The 12,133-nt window shown below is 45.2% G+C and overlaps 1 protein-coding gene across 1 annotated transcript in view; it reads left to right on the forward strand.

The window, feature by feature from the left end:
• RAC2 (Rac family small GTPase 2) overlaps positions 1–12,133 on the forward strand; it is a gene marked incomplete in the record, with an annotated part of 52,020 nt that overhangs the window by 14,596 nt on the left and 25,291 nt on the right. The window contains 1 exon segment of the mRNA NM_001261377.1: positions 1,122–1,135.

Below are 12,133 nucleotides of genomic sequence, written 5' to 3' on the forward strand. Positions count from 1 at the left end.
TAATCCCAGCTACTTGGGAGGCTGAGGCCGAAGAATTGCTTAAACCCAGGAGGTGGAGGTTGCAGTGAGCCAAGATAGTGCCACTGCATTCCAGCCGAGGTGACAGAGGAAGACGCCATCTAAAAAAAAAAAAAAAAAAGAAATAAATATCATTATTCGTGACAACATAGATGAGGCTGGAAGACATTATACTAAGTAAAGTAAGCCAAGCACAAAACGACAAATACTGCATGACTTCTTTTATATGCAGAATCTAAAAAAAATTGAACTCAGAGAAGCGCAGAGAGTAGAATGGTGGTTGGCAGGGGTGGGGTGGAGGGTGGAAGTGGAGAGATGTTGGTCAAAGGATACAGAGTTTCCTTTAGACAGGGTTAATAGGTCCTGGTGATTTCTTGTACATCATGGGACTATAATGAAAAATAATGGGCTATATAAGTGAAAATTGCTAAGGGAGTCTATCTTATATGTTATCATCACAAAAAAAATTATATGAGTTAATAAGCATGTTAATTAGCTTGATAGAATCACTTCACTATGTATACATATATCAAAAGATCACATTGTACCCCCTAAACAGATGCATTATTTATTTATTTATTTAGCTATTTATTTTTAAGATGGAGTCTTTCTTTTGTTGCCCAGGCTGGAGTGCAATGGTGTGATTTCGGCTCACTGCAACCTCCGCCTCCTGGGTTCAAGTGATTCTCCTGCCTCAGCCTACCGAATTACAGATGCCCACTACCATGCCCAGCTAATTTTTTTATTTTTAGTGGAGATGGGGTTTCACCATGTTGGACGGGCTGGTCTTGAACCCCTGACCTCAGATGATCCACCTGTCTCAGCCTCCCAAAGTATTGGGATTACAGGCGTGAGCCACTGCACCCGGCCAATAGATGCGTTTTTTATTTGCCAACTATACCTTAATAAAGGTGCAGTTGGGAGAAAAAGTAAATCCCAAACATCATAGCATTTCACACAAACAAACAGAAATAAATACTGTCTTAGTCTGTTCTGGCTGCTATAACTGGGTGCCATAGACTGGGTGGTTTATGAACAACAGAAACAGCCAGGTGCTGGTGGCTCGTGCCTGTAATCCCAGCACTATTGGGAGGCTGAGGCAGGCAGATCACCTGAGGTCAGGAGTTTGAGACCAGCCTGGCCAACACAGTGAAACCCCGTCTCTACCAAAAAAATTAGCAAGGCAGGTTGGTGTAGCGTATGCCTGTAATCTCAGCTACTGGGGAGGCTGAAGTGAAGAATCACTTGAACCCGGGAGGCGGAGGTTGCAGTGAGCTGAGATCTTGCCACTGCACTCCAGCCTGGGCGACAGAGTGAGACAGTGTCTCAAAAAACAAAACAAAACAACCCCCAAAACTCATTTCTCAGAGTTCTAGAACCTGGGGAGTCCAAGACCATGGTGCTGGCAGATTCAATGTCCGGTGAGACCTGCTTTCTGGTTCATAGATGGCGATCTTGTCACTGCATCCTTACGTGGTGGAAGGGGCCAGTTAGCTCTAGGGACCTGTATTATAAAGGTGATAAGCCCACTTACGAGGGCTCTTCCATAATGACCTAATCATCTCCCAAAGGCTTCTCCTCCAAATGCCATCATGCGGGAATTAGTTTTCGACATATGAATTCAATATATAAATTCTCAGGGATGTAGACACTCGGTCAATAGCAAATGCCATCTACATTGGGACAAGTCCATGCTCATGCCTCCAGCCTGGACCCTTCCCCTTTCCCAGAATCTTCTATCCAAACACTCAACAGCTCCATGTCCAACAGGCTTCTCACCCAAAACGTCCAGGACAGAAGCTTGATTCCTGGATGCTGCAAGCCCGCTCCTCCCGCGACCACCCTCTCCTAGTTAAATGGTGCCTCCATCTGCCAAGGTGCTAAGAATGAAACCCAGCATCACTCTTGACTCCCTCAGCAAGTTCTAAAGGCTCTACAGTACCAACTCTCCGTCCAGCCACTTCTTACACTTCCCACCGTCACCTCCCTGGCCCAAGCCTCCCTCCCCTTGCCTAGACACTGCCATGGCCCCGCCAGGTCTCCCAGCTTCCCCGCTAGTGTCACTGTGGACTGTTCCTCACATGGCCACCAGAGGGTGCCTTCTTGATCTGGATTTGCCGGTTTTTCTGCTCACACCCAGAAGAAATCCAAAGTGTGTGAGTGAAGGCTACTTGGTTCTTTTTTCTTTTTTCTTTTTTCTTTTTTTTTTTTTTTTGAGACGGAGTCTCGCTCTGTCACCCAGGCGGAAGTGCAGTGGCCGGATCTCAGCTCACTGCAAGCTCCGCTTCCCGGGTTTATGCCATTCTCCTGCCTCAGCCTTCCAAGTAGCTGGGACTACAGGCGCCCGCCACCTCGCCAGGCTAGTTTTTTGTATTTTTTTCATGGCGCTTTCACCACCTGTCATTATGATTATACTTGTTGCTAGCTTGTTTATTGTCTGTCTCCCAACTGGAATGTGAGCTCTCTGGGGGCAGGGACTTGTATTTGTACATTGCCATTTACCCAGAGAAACGGACCCAGAGCGAGCTTGTTAACAATGGCGTGCTGGCCTGACAGGGGACTTGCTGGCGGGGGCCACTCTTCTCCACCCTTCTCCAAGACTATTCAAGGAGCCTTTTCCTCCAGTCTCCATGTCCAGATGCCCAGCATCAGAAGCCCCTGGCCCACCCAGGGCTTGAGGATGGACACCTGTGGCCAGGGCTGGAGGATGGACACCTGTGGCCAGAGCTGGAGGATGGACACCTGTGGCCAGGGCTGGAGGATGAACACCTGTGGCCAGGGCTGGAGGAGAAAGGCAGGAGCTGCAGGGCCGTAGGGAAGGGAGGGTGATTTTTTGAGTGAGAATCAAGCCCTGCCCAAGACCTGTCCAAGACCTGCCCATGGGAGATGAGATGAAATGGGGACCGAAGGGTGCATTGTTTGGAGAGGAGAAGCCGCACCACGTCTCCCTGCCTCTGTGGACTAGTGTAGAGGTCCCCAGCGAAGCTTCATCTGTATTTACAGCTGCTCCCCGTTGCTCGCATTATTGCCTGAGCTCCTTCTCCTGTCAGATCAGTGGTGGCATAAGATTCTCATAGGAGCACGAACCCCATTGTGAACTGCGCATACGAGGGATCTGGGTTGCAGGCTCCTGATGAGAATCTAATGCCTGATGATGATCTGTCACTGTCTCCCGTCACCCCCAGATGGGACTGTCTAGTTGGAGGAAAACAAGCTCAGGGCTCCCACCGATTCTACATGATGGTGAGTTGTGTAATAATTTCATTATGTATTATAATGAAATAATAATAGAAATAAAGTGCACAATAAATGTGCTTGAATCATCCCAAAAGTATCCCCCCAAATCCATGGAAAAATGGTCTTCCACGAAACCAGTCCCTAGTGCCTAAAAGGTTGGGGACCGCTGGCCTAGAGCAATGGCGGGTGCAGACCTCGGGGTGTTTGGTACCTGAAGGTGGACAGGCAAGCTGGGGCTGGGACTCTGTTCCTACCCTTCCACGATAAGGTTGGGGTAGGCTAAGAAAGGGAGGGGGTGAGTGGTGACTGCTGAGGGCCTAAAGGGGTGCACCCCAATGCCCAGTCTTGGAGGAGGAAGAGGATTTGGTTGGGTAGGAAAGTGAGGGGGCTTTGTTCCAGGGCAACGGGGAAAACAGGATGCCGTGTGCAATCTGGAAATCTCGCAGCGCCCTCTCCCGGCACTAACGCATCTCTACATTACCAGGGAGAAACGCAAAGTTCTGAAAAAACCTTCAAGGTGGAAGGCCAGAGAAGGTGGACGATCATGAAATGTTTGAGAGAGAGGAGTCACGGGGCCCTGAGAGTGGCAGAGGCTGCCGAGAGGAAAAGCACCAAGAGCACCGCCCAGCCCGGAGCTAGCTTTAAATCCATGCCCAGGTTTTGTATGAGCCTTGCTGGAGGAATATACATCCAGGTAAATTGTGTTGGTCAATAGGTACTGTTAACTGAAAAAAACAAAACAAACAAACAAAACCCCACAATTTATATATTTAGAAAGGAGATTTTATTTCTTTAAAGAGTTACAGCCTGCAAGGTGGCCATCCTGCACATGGCATGTGGCAGGGCCGGAGACAGGCACTTCAAAAGAGGAGGGGTTGGGGCAGGAGCCTTATGCTAAAGGAGTTGGCTAAACATACATATTCAACAGGCTACAGGAGGAGCTATGCATATTCATAAAGGTGACCCTGACGGATGCATATTGAACAAACATGCATGAAATATATGACCCATGTTCACTTTGGGGTGGAAACTTAACATTTAAATGCATTACACTGAGGTCCTATACCACTAAAGGTCTTCAGAACACAGGTGCGGAACTTCTGTAAACCGGCCAGAACTGGTCCATGGTCTGTGGTCTTCTGATCTGGAGAAAGTTACTGAAATCAGTCTCTTCTCCAATGAAGGCTGGAATTAGGGCCTGGAGCTGGGGCTCAGTTGCTCAGTGTAGGGGCCCTGGATGAGCTGGGATTGTTTTCATCTGGCTTATCTCGAGGCAGTGCTTGTTTAACTGCTAGCGCAGAAGAAGCACCTTGTGGCAGACGGAACAGAGTTTACGGTTTAAGTGTGGGGTGTGTGACCTCACCTTTGCCTGGCAGGGCTTGAGGTCCTGGTTATAATCTGGTATTGTCTGTTCTGTCCATCTGATGGTTCTCGTTTAAATTTATGATTCTGTTTTAACATTACTGTGGTCAGTTGTGTCTAAACTGCGAAAGGGAGGTATATAATGAGGCGTGTCTGACCTCCCCTTTCATCACGGCTGGGATCTCAGTTTTAAAAGTTTTCCTGTGCCGGGTGCAGTGGCTCATGCCTGTAATTCCAGCACTTTGGGAGGCAGAGGCAGGGGCGTCACTTGAGGTCAGGAGTCCGAGACCAGCCTGGCCAACATGGTGAAACCCCGTCTCTACTAAAATGCAAAATTAGCTGGGCGTGGTGGTGGTGGGTGCCTGTAATCCCAGCTACTCAGGAGGCTGAGGCAGGAGAATCATTTGAACCTGGGAGTCAGAGGTTACAGTGAGCCGAGATAGTGCCACTGCAGCCTGGGTGACAGAGCGAGACTCCGTCTCAAAAAAATTAAAAAAAAAAAGTAAATAAATAAAATAAAAGTTTTTCTGAGGTCCCTTTGGCCAAGAAATGGTCCGTTTAGTCAGTTGGGGGGCTTATAATTGTATTTTTAGTTTATAGTTGCCATCTGGAAAACTATAAAGTTGAATCTACCTTACATTGTGCAACGGGATAATGAGTCATGTCAAATAATTCAGTGTAACAAATGAAACCACAAAACTGTAAGAAGAAACGATAGTGAACTGTTTGAAAAATGTAATTTCAGAGCGGCAAAGACCTTTCTAAAAATCACAAAGAACCCAGAAACCATAAGAGAGAAGATTGATTAACCAAACTATTTAAATATGCAGAATTCCACGTGACTCAAGTCACCATCCGTTAAGCCAAAGTGCCAGTGGCCATCTGGGAACACATGGCTGTAACTTGTGACAGACCAGAAGTGAGTTCCCCTAACATGGAAATCAGTGAAAAAGACCAACACCTATTAAGAAAATAGGCAAAAGGTAGGAAAACACAGTTTACAGGAAAAGAAAATACAAATGGTTTTTGTTGTTGTTGTTTTTTGAGGTGGAGTTTCTCTCTGTCGCCCAGGCTGGAGTGCAGTGGCGCGATCTCCACTCACTGCAATCTCCACCTCCCAGGTTCAAGCGATTCTCCTCCCTCAGCCTCCCAAGTAGCTAGGATTACAGGCGCCCACCACCACGCCTGGCTAATTTTTGTATTTTTAGTAGAGATGGGGTTTCACCATGTTGGCCAGCCAAGTCTCAAACTCCTGGTCTCAAGCGATCCAAAGTGCTGGGATTACAGACATGAGCCATGGCGCCTGGCCACAGATGGCTTTTAACCTTCCAAAAAGATGCCTATCCTACGAAAAGAAATGCACATCAAAACTCAAGTGCAATGTCATTTATTGCCTACTGGGGTGTCATAAATAAGAACGTTGCCCAAAACACCATATTCGTGGGGAAGCCAGTTTTCCTACACACCGCTGGCAGGAGGATGGATGGATAGAACCCCAGTGGAGGGCAATTTGACACTGATGCATGCATTCTGTCACCCAGCAAACCCCCTGTTGGGGAAGGCTGCTTTCAGATACTTGTGTCTGGGCGAAATGGCATGTGTGCACTGTTATTCGTGGCAGCTTTGCCATGTTAGGAGAAGGCAGGGAATCCTATCCTTCCTTCAACAGGAACTAATCAAATTAATTCTAGCAAGTCTACACAATGGACTCCTGTTCATATAGAGGAAGTTCTCTGTCAACTAATGTGGGACAAACTTCAAAGTAAATAGTTACTGGAAACTAACAAGGTACAGGACAGCTTGGGATGAGAGACAGGAAGTGGAGAATGCTTCCACTGGAACAGCTCTGGAGGGACATAGATACATCAGTGACAGAGGTGGCCTCTGGAAGGGGAAATGAGTGCAGATGGGCTGCAAGGTGGACCTGTGCCTTCTGAATTTTGGACCATGGGATGCATTACCCATTCAAAAGCAGTATGAAAATATGTAAATGTAACAAAAAAAACTTTAACAACTTTGAAAATGTTTGCCGTCTAGGTTCCAGTTTAGGGGGCTGGGATGATTGTATTGTACTGGGATAGGAGAGACTGTTGGATTCAAGAGGACGATGGGGTGTCCCAGGTGGGGGTAGGAGGCATCTCCAGTAGGCAGTGGAGAGAGATCTAGGAACCAGCCTGACTGAGGCGACCTCAGAGGGTGTACAGAGAAGGGACTGAGACCGAGGCCTGAGGCACAGGTATAGGAAGCAAGGGTGGTGGTGGTGGAGTGCACCTGCTCAGGGATGGGAGGGGCAGCTCTCATCAGCCCGTCAGTCAGAGAGTGGCCTGTGGGGCCTGCTGGGAGGGCCTCCTGGGACCTGGGGTGTGGGGCAATGGGAACTTGGTTCTGTTCAGTATCTGGGTGTGTCTGGGGCACAGAACCTGGCTTTGGGGGCAGAATCCTGGTTTTCTCATCAGGAAAGTCCCTGATGGAGACAGGGACCTGCATTCTTCATGGGGGATCTTCTAGGAGAAAATCCCCTCCCAGAGGTAGGGAGGTGACTGGAACTGAAGAGCGGCCTGGCGTGGTCAACTCAGGGAGCTGGTTTGGGGATTGGGTAGGGGTAATCAGCGGGAGTTCCATCAGCTCCTAGGAATTTGACCTCAGAGCCCAGTCACTCTGGGAAAACCCTGTCAGGCTGGGGACTCGACTCCAGCCCCTGGGGACTTCCCAGAGCTGGCCAGCCCTCTCTGTCACCTCTCTTGGTTGTGACACTGAATACAGGATGACCCCCAAGGCAGAGTGGACCTGGATGCAAATATTTCCCAGCTCTGACTCCAGGGTGCCAGCCAAAGACATCCTGGGCACCCCCTCAATCCTTCCTTCCTTCCTTCCTTCCTTCCTTCCTTCCTTCCTTCCTTCCTTCCTTCCTTCCTTCCTTCCTTCCTTCCTTTCTCTCTTTTGCTTTCTTTCCCTTCCTTCCTTCCTTCCTTCCTTCCTTCCTTCCTTCCTTCCTTCCTTCCTTCCTTCCTTCCTTCCTTCCTTCCTTCCTTTCTTTCTTTCTTTCTTTCTTTCTTTCTTTCTTTCTTTCTTTCTTTCTTTCTTTCTTTCTTTCTTTCTTTCTTTCTTTCTTTCTTTTTCTCTCTTTCTCTCTTTCTCTCTTTCTTTCTCTCTTTCTCTTTGTTTATTCTCTCTCTTTCTTTCTTTTTCTTATTTCTACCACATTTTACTGAGTGCTAGCTCTGTGTCAGATCTTGGAATATAGTAAAGGTTTTTCAAATGTTGGCTGCTATTTCAATAAAAGGTTAAAATTTTAGCATGATCTAATAATTCCAAAGCTGCATGCATTTGATGACATAACCTAAGGGTTTAAAAACAAAAATAAAAAGTGACAGAATGACAAGGAGAATTGAAAAATTCACCTCCATAGAGGGAGGTTTAACCTCCTCTTCTCAAGAGCAGATAAATAAAAGCAAGGTAAATATAAATTCATTTGTAATGATACGAAAGTCTAAACAATGCAATGAACACCTTTGATTTATTAAACATATAGGGAACACTGACTATAGACACATTTATGAAAATAACACTCACCATAGGTCATAAAGCAAGTCTCAACACATTAAAAGGAGTCAGTGTGACACCGTCCGTATTCTTTGTCTTCAGTACCACGAGGTAAGAAAACGAGATAACAGCCTCTTTCCCCAACTCTTGGAAATTAACAACACACTTTCCAATGACTCATTGAGCGGAATGGAAATCGTAACGAAAGTTTAAAAATATTTAGAACTAAAACATAATAAAATATTACGTATCAAAATTGTGGGTTGTGGTACATTTTATGTTATGTCTATTTTACCGCAATTAAAAGAAAAGCAACTGCAGGTCGCAGCTTAAGTTGTATTGCCTTAAGAACTTGTATTAGGAACAAAATGAGACTAAAAGAATTCATGAACTAAGCATTCAAAATCAAGAAGTAAAGTAAGAACATCAGAACAAAGCAAAAGAAAGAAAAGAAACAATAAAGAATAGAAATTAATTAAATGGGAAACAAATGTATAGTAAAAAGGATTAACAAGGCCAAAATTGGGCTCTTTGAAAAGATGAGTAAAATTAATGAACTTGGGGAGCAATTGATTAAGAACAAAGTTTGAAGGCATAAATAATCAATATAGGATGAAAAGAAGGGAGATAACAGAAATTAGGAGAGATTTAAAAGATATAAAATAGTACTATGAACAGGTTTATACTAATGAATTTGAAAACCCAAGCAAAATGGGCAACTTTCCAGAAAAATATGTAAAGGATGACTCAAGAAGTAATAGTGGCCAGGCACAGTGGCTCATGCCTGTAATCCCAGCACTTTGGGAGGCCATGGCGGGTAGATTGCTTGAGCTCAGGAGACCATCCTGGCCAACATAGTGAAACCCCATCTCTACTAAAAACACAAAAATTAGCCGGGCCTGGTGGCGCATGCCTGTAGTACCAGCTACTTGTGAGGCTGAGGGAGAATCGCTGGAATCCAGGAGGTGGAGGTGGCAGAGAGCTGAGGTCCTGCCACTGCACTCCAGCCTGCGTGACAGAGTGAGACTCTGTCTCAAAAAAAAAAAAAAAAAATAGTAATAGGAATTCCAAATAGTCCTATATCCCTTAAAGAAACTGAATTGGTAGTTTAAAATCTACCCCTGTCCCTACCAACCCCCATAATTCTGAAACTAGGTCCAGACACAGATGGCTTTATAAATTTTATAAAATATTTAAGGGAGACATAATGTAATATTATCCAAACTTCTCTAAAAATAGAAAAAGATAATATTATCAACTCTCATAATGAAACTAGTATAACCTTGGCAACAATAACAACAACAACAACAAAAGTCAAAGACAATATAAGAAAGGAAAATTACTGGCCAATCTCCCCACCCTACATGCAAATATTGGCAATTTCAAGCCAGCAATACACAAAAGGCAATGCATCATGACTGACTGAGTGAGGGTATGAGTGAAGCTGCTGTAACAAAAAGACCTGAAAACACAGTGGCTTAAAGAAGCAAAAGTGTGTTTCTCTCTCAGGTCTCGAGCTGAGTGGTCCAGCTCTGCATTGTCCCCACATGGTTCTAGGATTGCTCTGGAGTTTTTATTTCCTACTCCGTGGGGAGAGGGAAAATGCTGTGCAGGATAAATGGTTTAGCTTCCAGGGAGATGATGCAGGAGTTGCTGACATCACTTCCATTTGTACCTTTTTCCCCCAGACATGATCACAGGGCCAACTCTGCTGCAAAGGAGACTGAGAAATGTCTTTAACTGGGTGAGCGTGTGGCTTGCCCCAATTCTGGGATCTCTGTTATTAAAAAGAAGCAGAGAATGGTTGCTTAGGGATAGTCAGCAATAGTCCCCAGGTTAACTAAATTCGGCTTATCTGGGAATGCAAGGAGAATTGGACATCAGAAAATGTATTAATATAATTGACAATATTTCCATGGATACAGAAAAAGACATTCAATCGAATTAAACCCTTAATAATGATAAAACAAAACTGCTGTTTCTAAGAATAGTAGGGAAACTTCTTTTACTGACAATAATATTTGCCAAAAGCCTGCAGTAGACATCAGGTTCAATGGGGAAATATTAGAAACTGTCTCTTTAAAATCAGAAATAAGACAAGGATGCCTGCCAGCACTGATTCCCTTCAGCCCTGTAATAAAAGATCTAGACAAGCCAAGGAATTAATGTTATAAAAATTGGGAGGGAAGAAATAAAACTGTCACTTTCCATAAATGATAAGATTGTCTATAAAGACAGCCGTAGACTTGTGAGTAGCAAAATCTTTACATGAATTAGAATGAGAATTTCCATCCAGATTTCTATATAAGTTCAATATGCAAAATGTGACATTCTCCCTACATATGGGCAACAAATAGAAAATTCAATTTAAAAAATATTAGTTATAATGGCACTGAAAGTAATAAGGTATCGAGGAATGAATCTTTTGAAAAATGTGCGTGACATTTCTGGGGAGAAATTATAAAACCTTATTGAAAGTTATAAAGAAGCAATATACCATGTTAATGGACAGGAAGACTCAATATTATAAAGATGTCAATTCTCCCCAAATTGCTCTAGAAATTGAATACAGTTCTAATCAGAATCCTCACACAGTTTTTTTTTGGAACTTGACAAGCTTATTGTAAACTTTATATGAAAGAGCAAAGAGTCAGTGGTAATGATAACAGTTTTGAAAAAGTTCAAGAGTGGATGATTTGCCCTGCTGGGTCTAAAGACCTGATATAGAACTTCAGTAGTTGGCCGGGTGCGGTGGCTCACGCCTGTAAGTAATCCCAGCACTTTGGGAGGCCGAGGCGGGCGGATCACCTGAGATCAGGAGTTCGAGACCCGCCTGGCCAACATAGTGAAACCCCGTCTCTACTAAAAATACAAAATTAGCTGCCTGTGGTGGCAGGCACCTGTAATCCCAGCTATTTGGAATGCTGAGGCAGGAGAATCACTTGAACCTGGGAGGTGGAGTTGCCTAGACCCAAGATGGTGCCATTGCACTCCAGCCTGGGCAATAGGAGCGAAACTCCGTCTCAAAAAGAAAAAGAAAATTGCTGTAGTAATTGAGGCAGTGTTTTACTGACTTGAGGGTGGACCAAGAGGCCAATACACGGAGAGGCTAGGAAAAGACTCATGCAGTTATAGACTCTTGGCCTGTGATATGGTTTGGATCTGTGTTCCCATCTAAATCTCATGTCAAATTGTAATCTCCAACACTGGAAGTAGGGCCTGGTGGGAGGTGATTGGATCATGGGGGCGGAGTTTGCATGAATGGTTTAGCACCATCCCCCTTGGGTACTGTATAGTGAGTAAGTTTTTGTGAGATCTGGTTGTTTGAAAGTGTGGGGCACCTCTCGCCCCCTTGGTCCTGTCCCTGCCATGTAAGATGCCTGTTACCACTTTGCATTCCACCACGAGGCCTCCCCAGAAGCAGATGCCACCATGCTTCCTGTGTGGCCTGTGATACCGTGAGCCAATTCAACCTCTTTTCTTAGTAAATTACCCATTTCCAGATATTTATAGCAATGCAAGAACTGTGAGATGCGAGCTGGCTCAACCACAGCTTACTGGGCAAAAAGCAGGCAGAGCTACTCAAATGATGTTAAATACATATCACACAGGCCGGGTGCGGTGGCTCATGCCTGTAATCCTAGCACTTTGGGAGGCTGAGGCGGGCAGATCACCAGAGCTTGGGAGTTTGAGATCAGCCTGGCTAACATGGTGAAGCCCCATCTCTACTAAATATACAAAAGTAGCTGGGTGTGGTGGCAGGTGCCTGCAATCCCAGCTACTCGGGAGGCTGAGGCAGGAGAATCGCTTGAATCTGGGAGGCAGAGGTTGCAGTGTGCTGGGATCACGCCACTGCACTCCAGCCTGGGCGACAGAGTGAGACTCGGTCTCCAAAAAAAACAAAAACAAAAAAACAAAAAAACCCAACATATCACACAAAAACTAAAAACAGTCAATAATCTCACTACACCCT

Source organism: Macaca mulatta, chromosome 10, assembly GCF_049350105.2.
Source record: "Macaca mulatta isolate MMU2019108-1 chromosome 10, T2T-MMU8v2.0, whole genome shotgun sequence".
NCBI classification, from domain to species: domain Eukaryota; kingdom Metazoa; phylum Chordata; class Mammalia; order Primates; family Cercopithecidae; genus Macaca; species Macaca mulatta.